The sequence below is a fragment of the Bos taurus genome, chromosome 13, assembly GCF_002263795.3.
Source record: "Bos taurus isolate L1 Dominette 01449 registration number 42190680 breed Hereford chromosome 13, ARS-UCD2.0, whole genome shotgun sequence".
Taxonomy (NCBI): Eukaryota; Metazoa; Chordata; class Mammalia; order Artiodactyla; family Bovidae; genus Bos; species Bos taurus.
Genome location: NC_037340.1, coordinates 16,732,700 through 16,751,558, shown reverse-complemented (window position 1 = coordinate 16,751,558; position 18,859 = coordinate 16,732,700). Strand labels below are relative to the sequence as shown.

Genomic DNA, 18,859 nt, shown 5'->3' with positions numbered 1-18,859 from the left:
GCAAATACCCAGCTTTAAGTCTTAGCTCCACTCCTTTCTGGCTTCCTGACTGAAGGGAAGTCGTGTAGCAATACTGAATCTCAGTTTCCTCGACAGAGCAATCACAAGCACAGTAACCGCAACAATAATCTCTCACCTCTCTCCCAGGGCTTCAGCATCACTCCTCTTTTTATCTATAAGGAAGGGGTGTTCCCTGGGGTACCTTGTCTATCTTGGTGATCCCTTTTCCAAACTAGGCACCAATTAGTTAAAATACACAAAAAGCTCCCAGGATCTATGCAAGGTTTGTATTAAAGCACCTTTGCCACGTTTTCCATACCATTGCTTATATTTCTGTTTTGAAGCAAAGGATGAGCCTTTGAAGAGAACACTGACAATATATCAGTAGTGTTTATTTTGCGTTGGAGACATAGCTGGATAGTACTTGCTAGTGTGGCAGTACCTCTCCTGAAGGAGATGGGCATTCAGCCCCTGTCATGTCAGCAAACCATCAAACTGGCTCAACTCCAAATGAAAAAGAATAGATGGAGGAAGGAAGATCTGACCTGAAAAGATAATCAACCTAGAAATCCAGAAACTAGAAGGCCCAGGGGAAGGGTTAAGGCTGCAGCCAAATCTCTTCTTAATTTTCTTAATCAGACTTTTGTCAGCATAGGACATGTTTTGCAAATGTTGGGGAAAAAATCAGAGCCTGTGAATAGCCTGGGACACATCTTATTACTTTCCGGATCACCAGGGAGCAATTTCTCAAGTTGACTTCCTAAAAGGTACTTGGGCTTCTGTCTCCTGTATGAAGATAATTATTTCTGTCATGATGAATAATTTAACCACCATTCCCAACTGCCACTCTCAGACCACTCACGGCTTTCAACAGAAGGAGATCCCCTGCTTTGTAACATAACAGTGTCTCTATTTTATGGCAGAAAGCAGAAGGAAAGCCAAAGTGTTCCCAAACCTTCCATCCCCAAAGCATGAGTTGGTGTCATTTGGTTTTTTCCAATGTAGAATCAGAGAACATTAGTACTGAATGTTTCCTTAGACAAGGACGGAAGCCTGATTAAGTCAGCGGTGGGACCTGGGCACCAAAGCTATGTAGAGTGAGGTTTTAGACCTGCATTTATCTCCTGGTGAAATCTTTTTGTTTTAATCTCATACCTCTCTAACTCTGGTGAAAACATTGCCTAATAAAAATCCTTGAAGAGAGGATCTTGGCCTAGTAACCTCATGCACCTCAGGACTCTGTTTACTCATCTGTAAAATGGGTCTAATGACTTAAAACCCCTTTTGTTTTGAAACAATCTCAAACTTAGGGAAAAAGTTATACCTCCATATGCAAAGAACTTTCTTTTCCTCAACCTTCTGAGAGAAAGCTGTCAACATGGTGCCTACATGTTGCTCCATCAACCTGAATACTTCAGTGTGTATTTCCTACAAACAAGGGGAAAAGCTACCATACAGCTCTCTAAATCAAAATGCATTCAAGTTTCACCAGTTCTTTCAATAACATCTTTTCAGCACAGGGAATCAGTTCCTAATCGTACAATGCTCTCTTTCTGCCTTTTCACTTCCTTCACTCTGGAACAGTTTCCACGTCTTCCCTTGGTTCTTCACGATCTAGACATCTTTGACTATTCTGCTAAGTCACTTCAGTCGTGTCCGACTCTGTGCGACCCCATAGACGGCAGCCCACCAGGCTCCCCCGTCCCTGGGATTCTCCAGGCAAGAACACTGGAGTGGGTTGCCATTTCCTTCTCCAATGCCTGAAAGTGAACAGTGCAAGTGAAGTCACTCAGTCGTGTCTGACCCTCAGCGACCCCTTGGACTGCAGCCTTCCAGGCTCCTCCGTCCATGGGATTTTCCAGGCAAGAGTACTGGAGTCGGGTGCCATTGCCTTCTCCATCTTTGACTATTAACAGACCACTTATTTTGTAGGAAGCCCCCAGTTTGGATTTTTCTGATGTTTCCCAGTGACTCGATTCAGAGCTTGTGTGATGGGAGCATCACATCACACAAGGGAAGCTGTGTTCCGGTGCTGACTGAACCCTGTCGCGGGGTGTGCTATTGTGGTTCTCGTATCACTGACGCTGTTAACTCTAGTTACATGACTCAGGGATTTCTCCCTGGACTCTTCACTCTAATGATGTTCTCCTTTCACAATTATTAGGTACCTTGTAGAGAGATACTCTGAGACTATATTATCAAACTCCTAATTTATTCATTTGCCTATTTCAATATGAACTCATAGTGACTTATTTTTCATAGAAGTATCGATATTTACCACGTTGTTAGTTTCTGATGTACAGCGAAGTGATTCAATGTGTGCATGCTCAGTTGCTCAATTGTGTCCAACTTTTGCAATTCCGTGGGCTGCAGCCCACCAGGCTCCTCTGTCCATGGGAATTTTCCAGGCAAGAATGCTAGAGTGGGTTGCCATTTCCTCCTCCAGGGGATCTTCCTGACCCAGGGATCAAACCTGCGTCTCTTGTGTCTCCTACATTAGCAGGTGGATTCTTTACCACTGAGCCACCTGGGAAGCCCCTGATTCAGTTATACCTACAGACATACATATATATGATTCAGGTATACATATATATATATATGTATCTGATACATATATTCCTTTTCAGATTATTTTCCATTATAGATTATTGCACGCAATTGAATATAGTTTCCTGTTTATACAGTAGGTCCCTGTTTATCAGTCTTATATACAGAAGTGTTTACTGTTAATCCCAAGCTCCTAATTTATCCCTCCCCTGTCCTTCCCCTTTGGTAGCCAAAACTTTGTTTTCTATGTATTTGAGTCTATTTTGTTTTGTTCATAAGTTCATTTATATTTTTTTTTAGATTCACACATACATTTGTCTTGCTCTTTCTAACTTCACTCAGTCTGATAACCTCTAGGTCCATCCGTGTTGGTACAAATGGCACCATTTCATTCTCTCACGGCTGAGTAGTATTCCGTTGTATATAGGAACCACACCTTCTTCATCCATTCATCTGTCTAGTTTGCTTCCACTTCTTGGCTGCTGTGAACAGTGCTGCTGTGAAGATAAGGGAGCATGTATCTTTCTGAGTTAGTCTTCTCTGGGTATATTCCCAGAAGTGGGATCCCTGGATCGTACGGTAGCCCTGTGTTTATGATCATGAAATGAAAATTAGAGTGTTGGTTAAAAGATCTCCAAAAAGGAAACAAAATAAAAGCTACCATTTCTCTGCACTTCTCAGGACACTCACAATGTTTTAATGACCAATCTGTGCTCTGCCCAAAAAATGATATTGAAAAAAAAAGAGGTCAGTGGTTGCCCAATATACCCTGCACACTTTAGCACTTTGGAGATCCTGCTGGGATGAAAACCCACATATGATCCTGGCAAGGTGGCTGTTTCCTTTTGTTTGGCTGAACGGCTCATTCAGACCTGGATTATAAACCCTGGCATTCTCTTGGGAGGTCATTCTTCTTTCCCTGGGGCTCCTGTTATCTTTATTTTATATTATTAATGATAACTGTAACCACCAGCTGGGTCATGCTAAAATGAGCATTATCTTAACAAAACTGAAATTCACTGCTGGGACTTTCTTCTAAACACCATTATGCATAACAATATTTTTAATGGGGTGATTCCTACCAAGTGGTTCACAAAACTCTTGTCATTTTTTAAAGCAGAATTAAATAATACCAGGCAGCAGAGTGTGTAAGGCATAAATTACAGATGGCAGGAGGGCAAAGACATTGTGTGGTGAATAAATTAAAGTCCTCAATTATGAGGCAAGAGAGGTGTGAGGAGGAAGAACGGAGGCCTTGGGAGAGAAATGTTTTCAGATGACATTGAGACAAGGTCGTGACCCCATGAGGTTCTAAGACCCAAGGGATAACAGTGCATTAAAGGGGATCATTACTATGGAAGAGAAGGATTTCCTTGGGCACAAAACATTACTATAAAAATGTAAGCATTTGAAAAAATCTTCCACTTGATTGTAAAGTGCTAAAGGTCTGGTCATGTTTATAAAAGCAGAGAGATTAGTGCTTATTATATATCTGATGGGTGGTCATGAGGCATATAAAGGGTCAGACACTTTGGTCCCAAAAAAGTATAAACATAACCTCAAATTAAAACGATGCCCTTTTTGAAATTTTGAGATGGGATGAATAATAAGGGGAAATATTTGACTTCTTTGCAGCCCTTACCTTTGTAGGGATTTAAATTCAGCTTACTCAGAAATCTCTTAAAATTTGGCCTTTTGCACCATTTGCATAGGTTTGAACCTTCAGCATCACTTGCCTTGGTACACATTATGTCTGTGCATGCTGTGGTGTCTGACTCTTTGCTCCCCCGTGGACTGTAGCTCTCCAGGTTCCCCTGTGTATGGAATTTTCCAGGCAAGAATACTGGAGTAGGTTGCCATTTCCTTCTCTAGGGGATCTTCCCAACTCAGGGATGGAACCTGCGTCTCTTTCTGCATTTCCTGCACTGGCAGGCAAGTTCTGTAATACTGCGCCACCTGGGAATGCCCACACAACCTCATACAAATTCCACTGCCTCTGGTTTTGGGCTCTCCTTCTAGTCTCTTCCTGATGCTCCCCCAGGTAGCTGCTAGGATCTTATTTTCTGAAAGGGAAAATTGACTATACAGGTCCCCTTGTAATTATCTAACATGAAAAATTCATCCTATAGGACAGACTCTAACATGTCTAATATGTTCCAAGAGATTCTAAAACCATCTCCCCAAGACGGTTCTCTCTGCCATCAAGCTTCAGCTTCATTGGCCATCCCAGCCTTCCTCACATAGTTCATACTTGTTCATAAAAGTTCGTACAAGATCCTTGTATAGTTCATACAAGATCCTTGAATTTACACAGGCTCCCCTAAGGGTCACTAACAACACATGTTAGCATTTGTGCAAATGCATGGTCAGGTCACCCAAGATGACTGTTCTCTTGTTCTCTCTGCATCCTCTGTTCAACCAAACATGGTCCACTGGAGAAGGGAATGGGGAAACCACTTCGAAACCACTTCAACATTCTTGCCTTGAGAACTCCATGAAGAGTATGAAAAGCCAAAAAGTTAAGACACTGGAAGATGAACTCCCCAGGTCAGTAGGTGCCCAATATGCTACTGGAAAAGAGGAGAGAAATAGCTCCAGAAGGAATGAAGAGGGTGAGCTAAAGCAAAAACAACACAGTTGTGGATGTGACTGGTGATGGAAGCAAAGTCTGATGCAATAGAGAACAATATTGCAGATGAACCTGGAATGTTAGGTCCATGAATCAAGGTAAATTGGAAGTGGTCAAATTTACCTAGGCAAGAACGAGCATCAACATTTTAGGAATCAGTGAACTAAAATGGACCAGAATGGGTGAATTTAATTCAGATGACCATTTTATCTACTGAAGTGGCAAGAATCCCTTAGAGGAAACAGAGTAGCCCTCTTAGTCAACAAGAGAGTCCGAAATGCAGTACTTGAGTGCAATCTCAAAAATGACAGAATGATCTCTATTCATTTCCAAGGCAAGCCATTCAGTATCACAGTAATCCAAGTCTATGCCCCAACCACTAATGGCGAAGAAGCTGAAGTTGACCGGTTTTATGAAGACCTTCTAGAACTAACACCAAAAAAAAGATGTCCTTTTCATCATAAGGGACTGGAATGCAAAAGTAGGAAGTCTAGAGATACCTGGAGTAATAGGCAAATTTGGCCTTGTCATACAAAAAGAAGCAGGGCAAAGGCTAACAGAGTTTTGCCAAGAGAACACACTGGTCATAGCAAATACCCTCTTCCAACAACACAAGAGATGACTCTACACACAGAAATCACCAGATGGCCAATACTGAAATTAGATTGATTATATTCTTTGCAGTCGAAGATAGAGAAGCTCTATACAGTCAGCAAAAATAAGACCTTGAGCTGACTGAGGCTCAGATTGTGAACTCCTTATTGCAAAATTCAGACTTAAATTGAAATAGGGAAAACCACTAAGCCATTCATGTATGACCTAAATCAAATCCTTTAGTATTATACAGTGGAAGTGACAAATAGATTCAAGGGATTAGATCTGATAGAATGCCTGAAGAACTATGGACAGAGATTTGTGACACTGTATAGGAGGCAGTGATTAAGACCATCCCCAAGGGAAAAAAATGCAAAAAAGCAAAATGTTTGCCTGAGGAAGCCTTACAAATAGCTGAGAAAAGAAGAGAAGGCAAAGACAAGGGAGAAAAAGAAAGCTATACCCATCTGAATGCAGAGTTCCAAAGAATAGCAAGGAGAGATAAGAAAGCCTTCCTCAGTGATCAATGCAAAGAAATAGAGGAAAACAACAGAATGGGAAAGACGAGAGATCCCTTCAAGAAAATTAGAGATACCAAGGGAACATTTCATGCAAAGATGAGCACAATAAAAGACAAAAATAGTATGGACCTAACAAAAGCAGAAAATACTAAGAAGAGGTGGCAAGAATACACAAAAGAACTATACAAAGAAGATCTTCGTGACCCAGGTAACCATGATGGTGTGATCACTCACCTAGAGCCAGACATCCTGGAATGTGAAGTCAAGTGGGCCTTAGGAAGCATCACTATGAACAAAGCTATCAGAGGTGATGGAATTCCAGTGGAGCTATTTCAAATCCTAAAAGATGATGCTGTGAAAGTGCTGCTCTCAGTATGCCAGCAAATTTGGAAAACTCAGCAGTGGCCACAGGACTAGAAAAGGTCAATTTTCATTCCAATACCAAAGAAGGGCAATGCCAAAGAATGTTCAGACTACCACACAGTCGCACTCATTTCACATGCCAGCAAAGTAATGCTCAAAATTCTCCCTGCCAGGCTTCAGAAGTATGTGAACTGAGAACTTCCAGATGTTCAAGCTGGATTCAGAAAAGGCATAGGAACCAGAGATCAAATTGCTAACATCCGTTGGATCATAGAAAAAGCAAGAGAATTCCAGAAAAACATCTTCTTCTGCTTCATTGACTATGCTAAAGCCTTTGACTGTGTGGATAATAACTAACTGTGGAAAATTCTTAAAGAGATGGGAATACCAGACCTTCTTACCTGTCTCCTGAGAAATCTGTATGCATGTCAAGAAGCAACAATTAGAAACAGATACATGGAACAATGGACTGGTTCCAAATTGGGAAAGGAGTATGTCAAGGCTGTATATTATCACCCTGATTATTTAACTTATATGCAGAGTACATCATGCAAAATGCTGAGCTGGATGAAGCACAAGCTAGAATCAAGATTGCCAGGGGAAATATCAAAAACCTCAGTTATGCACATGACACCACCCTTACGGCAGAAAGCGAGGAGGAACTAAAGAGCCTCTTGATGAAGGTGAAAGAGGAGAGTGAAAAAGCTGGCTTAAAACTCAACATTCAAAAAATAAAGATTATGGCTTTGTGGCAAATGGATGGGGAAACAATGGAAACAGTGACAGACTTTATTTTGGGGGGCTCCAAAATCACTGCAGCCATAAAATTAAAAGATGCTTGCTCCTTGGAAGAAAAGCTATGACAAACCTAGACAGCGTATTAGAAAGCGGAGGCATTACTTTGCCGACAAAGGTCTGTCTAGTCAAAGCTATGGTTTTTCCAGTGGTCGTGTATGGATGTGAGAGTTGGACCATAAAGAAGGCTGAGTGCCGAAGAATTGATGCTTTAAACTGTGGTGTTGGAGAAGACTCTTGAGAGTCCCTTGGACTGCAAGGAGAACAAACCAGTCAATCCTAAAGGAAATCAGTCCTGGATATTCATTCAAACTCCAATACTTTGGCCACCTGTTGTGAAGAATTGACTCATTGGAAAAGATCCTAATGCTGGGAAAGACTGAAGGCAGGAGGAGAAGGGGATGACAGAGGATGAGATGGTTGAATGGCATCACTAACTCAATGGACATGAGTTTGAGCAAGCTCCAGGAGATGGTGATGGATAGGGAAGCCTGGTGTGCTGCAATCTATGGGTTCACAAAGAGTTAGATACGACTATGCGACTGAACAACAGCAGCAATGGTCAGGTCGCCCAAGATGGCTGTCATCTTGTTCTCTCTGCACCCCCTGTTCCACCTGCCCCTGCTTCACCTACATCTCACTCACATGACTGACCTTCCTACATACCTGCCCCAGGCCCCAGCTAGTAACTATTCTTTCCAAAGGGGCAGTGAGGGGGTGTGCCACTCTGCTGGTTTCCTTGGTAACTGAGGAGTCAACCAGATGTGGATTCCCCCTATTACTGATAACCTCACCCTCTCCTGAGAGCGAAGACTGGTGCCAAGGCCCACCCACAGTGTAGTGTCACTCCAGGACCTTCCTTCCCATGGAAGATTCCCCCTCCATTAAACCATTGATGGTGTAATGCAATTTCTATGTTACTCTTTAAAATGCCCAATAAAGATTAGCACGGAGCACGGCCAGGTGCTCTGTGAAGCATATCACAATACGCACCATGGGTGTGACAGAGTCCTCCTGCTTCCAGGCTGTGTTCACGGACAGATACTAACCCCAGGCTGTTGCCATCTGCCATCTTCCTGATGCAGATTCTTCTGATGTGAATTGTTGGGTCAGCTCTCTCAACCAATGGTCTCTTCTTGATCAATCAGTTTTGAAGGAAAGCTACTTTCGGAAGAGCAACCAACATTAATGATGACAGTAGAGTGACTGTAGGCTGAAATGACTTCATCTGTGGAAAATATAAACTCCTTAACAACATTTCAGCTCCATGTAGAGGAGCTCTTGTCTGCCACAAAACTCCTGATGACCTCACCTGGAGTAAGGGTTATCTGCAGTTCTCAGCACCTGGTTGCTAACACGGATTTATTAAGTCATCACAGTCGGATACCCTTAGCTGGAATTCCCTGAGACCCTTTCAAAGGTCTTACAGCCAAATACATAGGAAGTATCCTTGAAATAATTTGAGCTCTAGAAGTGAAATTTCTATGTGAACGAGTCTTGCTGGCTATGTGAAGTCTTACAGGGAAAGATTCAAAGAATTGGGTTAATTAGCTTGGTGAGAAGAGAGTTGAAGGAAAATTTAATAACTATCCTTAGGAATCTGAAAGATTATTATAAATAGGCTGTTTCCCAGCTGTTCTCGATAACCACAGAGAGCAAAGCTTTTGATGAAGCAAGAAGGATTTGAATAAGACCTGGTTAAGAACTTCCACACTTGACACTGAACCAGGCTACCAGGGAATGAAATATCTGTTCCTGGAAACCTTTCAGAACAACCCCCTGTTCAATTACCTGGCTCTAGTCCTGGATCAAACCAGTCAATCCTAAAGGAAATCAGTCCCGAATATTCACTGGAAGGGCTGATGCTGAAACTGAAACTCCAATACTTTGGCCACCTGATGCAAAGAGCTGACTCATTAGAAAAGACCCTGATGCTGGGAAAGATTAAAGGCAGGAGGAAAAGGGGATGACAGAGGATGACATGGTTGGATGGCATCACTGACTCAATGGACATGAGTTTGAGTAAACTCTGGGAGCTGGTGATGGCCAGGGAGGCCTGGCATGCTGCAGTCCATGGGGTTGCAAAGAGTCAGACACAACTGAGTGACTGAACTGAACTGAGCCCTGGATCAAAGAATTAAACAAATAACCCTTGTGTTTCTTCCACAAAGGATTTGTAATTCTATTCTAACAGCAAGTCAGTCTATCAGAAGAGGGTGGAGGAAACTCACTGAAAAGCCACAAAGTGCTTAGTGTTGATTTTTCTAAATATTACATATAAGAATAATAATAATTAAATTTAGAGCTCTATGCAATGGAGAGGTTGTGTAATTTTAGTCTTGAAATTACAGCCAATCAAAACACTTCCAATGGCAAAGAAATTGAAAACTAACATATACACTTCACACCCTGGAAACAAGTTTTGAAACATGATATCACCTACGACCTACAATGCAAATATCTACACTTTTGTCATCTGTCAAGCCATAAATCAGGTGAGTTGGTGTGCCCTTCAATAGAAATGCCGTCTCCAGTTCTGGCCACAAACAATAAAAGAGCTATGGAAATTCATTTATTTCCCTGAACCATTTGAAAATGCCACTCTTTGTTTGGAGCTATTCCAAGACTTAGGGTGCAATTCAGTCCCAGTAGTCAAAATATTCAACAACAACAAAACCAGCAAATAGGGTATTAACCACACCCTGGTGAAATTCCTCTTTGAAACAGATTGGTAGTGCATTCAATTAAAAATGACTTCAGTTTATTTAAGCCCCAGCCCATGAAAATATTCCCCAAAGATTTAGCTATGAATAGTTTTCTTGTGCACTTTGCTGCAGCTTTCCAAACGTTAGCCCCAGGGCCCCAAACATTCTGCAGAAAGCACAAGATGTTGGAAATGAGACTCAGGGGTCTGGAGAGTTGTTTCTCCCCCTACCCTCATCCTGCAAAGCCTTTAGGAAAAGCAAGCTGCTAGCCAACTTTTGTGCCCCTCTCAAATTCCAGGGTCCCAGAACAGTAATTAGCAATTAGCATTGGCACCAAAATAAAGCACCAATATCTTTTGGCAAAGAGGCAAACCAACACACGAGGCGTTTAGCATTCGTTAATGAACAATTCTTAATTAATCAACTCTGAAATAAATAGCCATCTTCAGTTTTGCCAGAGACTATTTACTTCCAAATTATTCCCTCATTACCAGTAACAACCAATTTAGGGAGTGTATCACAGCATCCGTTTTATGAATGTCACCTTGATGAGGCTATTGTAACAATAAAATGACATATACTGTTAAAAGAGTTTTTCCTTATGTATTAATAATGTATCTGTGCTAGATTTTAATATTCTATGTCTTAAGCTGCAGTGCTTTACATATTAAGCTGGCAAAAAGATTAGCCGTGATGAACCTCCAAATCTTAGCTATTCTCATAATATAGATATAACATCTCCCTGCATTTTCAAGGCTTACAAACCATTGTTACCAAAATCTGATTCTTAAGCAATGTTATCATAGTCATCCCTCAGTATCCTCAGGACCTCAACAGATACAAACCAAAGGATGCTGAACTTCTTACATAAAATGGTGTAGTAGTTGCCTGTAATAATCTAGGCACATACTTTAAATCACCTCTACATTACTTATAATACCCAATGCAATGTGAATTCTGGGTAAATAGTTACGTGGCAAATTTAAGCTTTGCTTTTTTGGAAGTTTGTTTGGAATTTCTCCCCCAGTAATTTTGACCTACCATGAGTCTGCAAAAGAAGCCGCAGTTACAGAGGGCTGACTGTTATTTGCAAAACGGTTGGTTCCATAAGAAGTTTTGTAGTAGATTTCTGCACCATTAATGGGCCCCTTTCAAAAGGAGAACACTTCCACCTTTCCTTTTCTCCCCACATGGTTCTAGGTAAAAGGTGAGCAGTAAGCAGTTTCAACAGTGGCTTTCTCAGCGAATTAGGGATGATCTAGGGCAGACTCAACATTTTTGTTTAACTAGCGAAAAGAGAAGGTGTCAGGAAATAAGTGTTCAGCTACAAGAAAATCAGAACAGAAAGCCACAAATAGGCCAGCTGCACATTTGTAAAACAAGCATGGAAAATCTAGGTGTGTCTTTTCTTTCTCTCTCTCTCTCTCACACACACACACAGACTCTACCAGAAATCCTCAAAATAACAAATACCTCTTGGCATTGGTAACACTGTATTTAAATGTTGGTGCACAATTGGCAGAAACACACATCTTGTGCCAGAAAGCCAGGAAGTGGGCACTGGAAAGTCTGTAATGTAAATAGACCTACATTCAAACTCCGGTTCCGAGGGTGGGAAATTCATTCCTGGCACTCTCATCACTTGTCAATAAAATGGGTTAAGAAGCTATATTTTCAAGGTTGTCACAAGGACTAAATTCCAGAAGGTGTGTGAAATGCAAAGTGGCTCAGATGGTGGGAAATCTGCCTGCAGTGCGGGGGAACCAGGTTCGGTCCCTGGGTCGCAAAGATCCCTGGAACAGGAAATGGCAACCCACTCCAGTACTCCCGCCTGGAGAATTCCAAGGAGAGGCGCCTGGCAGGCTACAGACCAAGGGGTCGCATAGACTTGGTCACGACTGAGCAACTAACGTTTTTTTTTTTTCAGTATTACAAATGCATCTCAAAGTACTCTCCAGGGAGTGACCATAGGCTTAAAACCCCTCCTTCAAGCCACCCATTGGGAAAATGCCAATTTATTAAAAATTTTTGATGGAGAAGGAAAATTAGGAGTTTGGGATGAATGTATGCACACTACCATATATAAAATAGATAACCAACAACAATCTACTGTATAGCACAGGAGACTATACTCAGTATTTTGTAATAATCTAAAAGGGATAAAGATCTGAAAAAAATAATATATATATATATATATATGTACAACTGAACCACTTTGCTGTACACCTGAAACTAATACAACACTGTAAATCAACTTTACTTCAATGAAAAAAAATATTTTTTTAATTTTGCACAAGTCACACAGAATGAAGTCTCTCTAAATCTCTTTCTGTCACTAAGATATCTACTAGACTCTGGTGGGTGGGGACTTGTTTGCCTTGAATTAAAATGAGGAAACAAGTAAGAAAAGATTTTTGCAAAGGAAAAATTATGAAGTTGTTTCAAGCTAACAAGAAAGTATGATGGGGACAACATCTCCAAGGCTCTGGGTGGAAATCCTTCCCACGAACATGCCCACCAGGAGAAAAATGCCCTCCTTATGGAGATGAAGAGTATGTTTATGTAGAAATATATAGCAGTCCAAGCTTGAAAGTGAAAGTCATTCAGTCATGTCCAACTCTTTGCGACCCAATGGATTATACAGTCCTTGGAATTCTCTAGGCCAGAATACTGGAGTGGGTAGCCTTTTCCTTCTCCAGGAGACCTTCCCAACCCAGGGATCGATCCCAGGGCTCCCACATTGCAGGCGGATTCTTTACCATCTGAGCCACAAGGGAAGCCCAAGAACACTGGAGTGGGTAGCCTATCCCTTCTCTAGCGGATCTTCCTGACCCAGGAATCAAACCAGGGTCTTCTGCATTGCAGGCAGATTCTTTACCAACTGAGCTATCTCATCCAAGCTTGAGAAGGTGACTTTTAGATTTTCAAAGCAATGCTGGGAGAACTTATAAAAGAAGCAAATGAAGCAACCAACAAACAACTAATCTCAAAAATATACAAGCAACTCCTACAGCTCAACTCCAGAAAAATAAACGACCCAATCAAAAAATGGGCCAAAGAACTAAAAAGACATTTCTCCAAAGAAGACATACAGATGGCTAACAAACACATGAAAAGATGCTCAACATCACTCATTATCAGAGAAATGCAAATCAAAACCACTATGAGGCACCATTTCACACCAGTCAGAATGGCTGTGATCCAAAAGTCTACAAATAATAAATGCTGGAGAGGGTGTGGAGAAAAGGGAACCCTCTTACACTGTTGGTGGGAATGCAAACTAGTACAGCCACTATGGAGAACAGTGTGGAGATTCCTTAAAAAACTGGAAATAGAACTGCCTTATGATCCAGCAATCCCACTGCTGGGCATACACACTGAGGAAACCAGAAGGGAAAGAGACACGTGTACCCCAATGTTCATCGCAGCACTGTTTATAATAGCCAGGACATGGAAGCAACCTAGATGTCCATCAGCAGATGAATGGATAAGAAAGCAGTGGTACATATACACAATGGAGTATTACTCAGCCATTAAAAAGAATACATTTGAATCAGTTCTAATGAGGTGGATGAAACTGGAGCCTATTATACAGAGTGAAGTAAGCCAGAAGGAAAAACATAAATACAGTATACTAACGCATATATATGGAATTTAGAAAGATGGTAACAATAACCCGGTGTACGAGACAGCAAAAGAGACACTGATGTATAGAACAGTCTTATGGACTCTGTGGGAGAGGGAGAGGGTGGGAAGATTTGGGAGAATGGCAATGAAACATGTAAAATATCATGTAGGAAACGAGTTGCCAGTCCAGGTTCGATGCACGATGCTGGATGCTTGGGGCTGGTGCACTGGGACGGCCCAGAGGGATGGTATGGGGAGGGAGGAGGGAGGAGGGTTCGGGATGGGGAACACATGTATACCTGTGGCGGATTCATTTTGATATTTGGCAAAACTAATACAATTATGTAAAGTTTCAAAATAAAATAAAATTAGAAAAAAAAAAAAAAAAGAAGTATCTTCTCAACGAAGGAATGAATTAAGAGCGTGGTAGGATGTGACTTGAACAATGGAAAACAGGTACATGTCAGTTTCCCCTCCTGGCTTCTGATTCTGTCCTCTCCTTTTCTGACTGATGTTTGCAACTCACCTCCCTGCTACATGGATTACTGTTAAGCTCCTTGGTAACATTTTTATCTGTTTCTCCTTTCTTTATCATCAGTGTCTCCTTTCCTCTGCTTCTTCTCCTTCACTTTTGAGCACCTTTGAATATCTCATGTCTGAAAATCTCTTTCCCAGACTCCTGCTTTCTCTCTCTCCCCGTAGAGTCCTGTGCACTTTTGACCTCGCTCATCTCGGGTCTCGAAAGGATGGGTTAGGGGAACTGTCTCTTCCCTTCTCTTTTAAGTCTGAGTCTCTAACACATGCTATTGGAACTTCTGGGGGAAAGATTGCTTTTTCAGAAGAACTTATGTGGAGAGAATCTGATGCTTTCCTTTGTCATATAAGTCTAAAATGACCATTATCATCATTATCATATGTCTTGGCAACTAGGAAGCTCTGAATAAGTTTGCTGCCCAAATATAGGAACCAGTGATGGTGACTTATTGCCATGGGTCATTTGTCTAACATCCGTTTTCTCCTAAGATAATCCTAACTTTCTTTAACTGAGCCCACCAGCCTTGCATCTTTTTCAGCCTCTTCTTCCATTAATTCATAAACATGCTCTCTTGATTTTGACTCCAAACTACTTTCTACTTCTTCCATCCCAACCCAGGCCCCAACTGATCCATGTCTTGACTAGACAGCTGCAATGGTCTACCAATGGATCAATCACCTTCTTTTACTCTAGTCCCTCCCAAAGTGTTCTCAAGAGTAGTCTGAAGTGTTTTACTTGAGTATTTTATTGATTAAGTCTTAAGTGTTTTATTTATTAAGTGTTTTCCTTGTGGAAGGCCATAGTTAGGCATTTTGCAGTGTACACTAGCATCGGTGGCCCATCTAACTTGAATCCCATAGTGTACACACTGCTAATAGTAGTAGTTAGAGGCAGCGATAACTCTAATAAAACTGATATTTATCAAATGTTTATTATGTCCCAGGCACAGTACTGGGTCTGTGGGCTACCCTAGCCCTGTGCAAATACTATCAATACTATGTTAAAATTATTATCACCATTTTACAGACAAGGGATCTAAAGCTTGAACTTTCTCAAGGTCCCGCTACTATGAAGTGTCCAAAATATGACTCAACTCCCTTTAATATGACAGCAGGGTCTGCATTCTTAGCGCCTGCCCTGCACTGCCTCCTAAACATCATCCTGCACTTCTTGGGGGAAATCAAAGCAAAGTTTGAAACAGAAAGACAACCTGCATTTAGAAATTTTAGGCCAGGACTATACTGACCACTGTTGAGAATCTGCAGATCTGTGGGGAGACACAGATGTCTCCTGGGTTAAAGAGGTTCTGAGAGAGTCCAACAGAAGCTGTAGATTTCTCATTTTTCTTTTGCTGCTTTCAAAGTTGGGACAAGAGGGTAAACTAAGTCCTCTTCCTCCTTCAGATACTACAAAACAAAGGAATACTCTGCAGTGATGTGTATTCTTTAACCAAGATGTGACCCCAAAACTGGGTTCACCTCTTGTGAGTGTCAAACCCGTAGACACAACCAAATCAAAGATCAAGAGAAAGAATGACGTATTATTACTTGTAGCAAGTAAGGAGAGTACCAGGATCTTTCCCAGAGCAGTGTCTCCTTGAATAGCAAAATTTGGGGAGTTTTACACTAAGGTACATGCATATTCATAAAGGGGCTGGAGCAGAGGAGAATTCAACATGAAACTGGGACAAAGGTCCACAGAGTCCAAGCCTTAGTTGACTGAATTCAGGAGGATCAACATCATCTTTCCACCTTCCACCAGGTGGGGGCCTTAGTTCCTACAGGACTCAAAGATTGTGAAAGTGAAAGTGTTAGTTGCTCAGTCATGTCTGACTCTTTGCGATCCCATGGACGGTAGACCACTAGCCAGCCTCCTCTGTCCATGGGATTCTTCAGGCAAGAATACTGGAGTGGGTAGCCATTCCTTTCTTCAGGGGATCTTCCCAGGGATCAAATCTGGGTCTTCTACATGACAGGTGGATTCTTTAACATCTGAGCCACAAGGGAAGCAGCTATCAGATTATTATTCAAATCCCTGGAGGAGGAACTAGGACCTGGTTTTATTGCTTAACTATTGTTTCCTGTCTAGTCAAGGCTAGGGTTTTTCCTGTGGTCATGTATGGATGTGAGAGTTGGACTGTGAAGAAGGCTGAGCACCGAAGAATTGATGCTTTTGAACTGTGCTGTTGGAGAAGACTCTTGAGAGTCCCTTGGATTGTAAGGAGATTCAACCAGTCCATTCTGAAGGAGATCAGCCCTGGGATTTCTTTGGAAGGAATGATGCTAAAGCTGAAACTCCAGTACTTTGGCTACCTCATGCGAAGAGTTGACTCATTGGAAAAGACTCTGATGCTGGGAGGGATTGAGGGCAGGAGGAGAAGGGGACGACAGAGGATGAGATGGCTGGATGGCATCACTGACTCGATGGACGTGAGTCTCAGTGAACTCCGGGAGTTGGTGTTGGACAGGGAGGCCTGGCGTGCTGTGATTCATGGGGTCGCAAAGAGTCGGACACGACTGAGCGACTGATCTGATCTGATTGTTTCCTGACTGCTTTTCCCTTGCTCCTGCATTTCCATTACTTCCTTTGTTCAAGGGCAAGGATGGCACCCAGGCTTAGATCACAAAATCGTTTAGACCAGAATGGTTTCCCTTATGTCAAGAAAGCCACTGCTGGTTCTATTTCTTCCAAAGACCACCTAGCCTATCTGCTTACAAAGATGGTCCTTAGTATTTTCAGAGAAATAGTCACTCTCTAACATAATATGGTGATTCCGCTTTTATTTGCACTGTGGGAGTTGAGATGCTGGACTTGACCTCCAGGTGGTGAAAGGGGAGCCAGAGGCTTCCCTCTTCCGGACGGTGACCAGTCCAACCCTTGGCCCTAATTTCCATTCACCTGTTGGTCCACATCCAAAGGGAAGAACCCTTACCATGTACTGCTGAAAGGATGGGTGAGCAATCATTAGTGACCTCTTGTTGAAGGGGTACTTGAAATTACCAGGCAGGAAGGTCACAGTGTGTGTTAGCGATTGCCAGTAATTCTTTGCAGAAAGGAGGTGAAATGATTATAAAAGCAGGTCAAGGGATAAAATGGAGTAAAGAGGAGTGGAGCTTTGTGGGTGCAACATCAATGCCCAGGCTTCCATTTTGCCACTACGGCTGTCAGGAAGCAATTGCTCCTTTGTTCGTTTAAATGACAGGCTTTTAAGAGGTGACCTCAGCCATTAATCTTAAGCAAAAGCCCCTCTTTGGTTCATCCCTGGTGGATAAGCTGCTTCCATGAAATAGCAATAAATCCCACTGGTTGCCCCTGGAGGAGAGGGGCGTCCCTCCCATCCCAGTAGGCTTGGGAGGTAAAGGTTTTGTGAGTGTGTGTTTTAAGGAAAAGAGAAGTTAATGAATTTCATTTGTGCAGTCTTCAAAAAGTTCAATAAAGAATGAGATGGAATCTTAAGTATTTCTTTTCTTTTAAAAAACATTATTGGAGTATAGTTTGATTTATCATATTGTGTTAGTTTCAGGTGTACGGCAAAGTGAATCAATTATATGTACACATATAGCCACTCTTTCTTTAGATTCTTTTCCCATATAGGTTATTAGAGTATTGAGTGGGGTTCCCTGTGCTATACAGTAGGTCCTTGCTAATTATCTCTTTTATAGTCTTTATTTTCCATTCCTTATCTTGATCTTTATTCCAGATTCCGTCTGACTTGCCCAGCTATTCACCCTCCTCCCTGACACATACCCCAGCCTCTTCACCTGTGATCACAGTTCCATTTATGCTCAGGGGCCCGGTCTATAGCACTCGCAAGGATGTCTGAATCCCCTAGGAGTTCAGTCCCTGGCATCATTCTCTGTCCTACAAAGTCACAATGGCACAATTGCTGATGGTCCCCAGGGAGACAAACTGAAGTCAGTGAAGACTTTTCAGTGAATACAGAAGTCTTTCTTCTGGCTGGCATTACCCGTCTCTAGACTTCACCTCCTCCATCATGGGATGCCCAGGTCTGGGATTACGGTCTTTAGTGGGGAACCACCTGAGCCAGAAGAGTTCAACTTGATCTCATGCTAACAGCAAACGGGGATACCAGGGCCTTGACTTCCCCATATGTATAAAGGAAAAACGTTCTGGTACCCAGAGCAAACCAGCAATAACACCAAAGGTGCTCTCAATCCTACCAAGAGAAATGGTTCCCAGAAGTGATTCCAAAGTCCTCCAGTGGCCCAAAAGCAAGTCTTTTATAGGTTCCAGACGATCAGATGAAACATCCTTAGAAAGTCATCATTTGGGACCAGGCCCTCCACTTGGAGTCTTCAGAAAACTTAATAAATGATAGTGTGGTGCTCTTAAATATTTATATGAGAAGGTGAGACCCTGCCAGTTTCCTCAGCTGGAGGCAGAATGCTTTATGTCAAATATGAATCATCCTATAGTATCCTTTCTCAAAAGGGCTTTACTCCCGGTCATAAATCAGTGCACTGGAGTGAACCAGACACTTTTATTTGTTTATAATCTTTTTTCCCTCAGTCGTTGCAAATTC

General features: G+C 42.0%; 1 long non-coding RNA gene across 2 annotated transcripts; it reads right to left on the bottom strand.

Moving 5' to 3' along the window:
- Positions 1 to 2,813: 2,813 nt before the first annotated feature.
- LOC132346879 (uncharacterized) lies at positions 2,814 to 18,590 on the bottom strand. Of its 2 annotated transcripts, XR_009496844.1 has the most exons (3): positions 18,078 to 18,590; positions 8,443 to 8,610; positions 2,814 to 3,132 (listed from the first exon to the last, which is right to left on the bottom strand). It is a non-coding gene; the product is annotated as an uncharacterized lncRNA (long non-coding RNA). The 2 variants fall into 2 exon arrangements; XR_009496843.1 differs by lacking the exon at positions 18,078 to 18,590 and having other exon boundaries at positions 8,443 to 8,678.
- Positions 18,591 to 18,859: the final 269 nt, after the last annotated feature.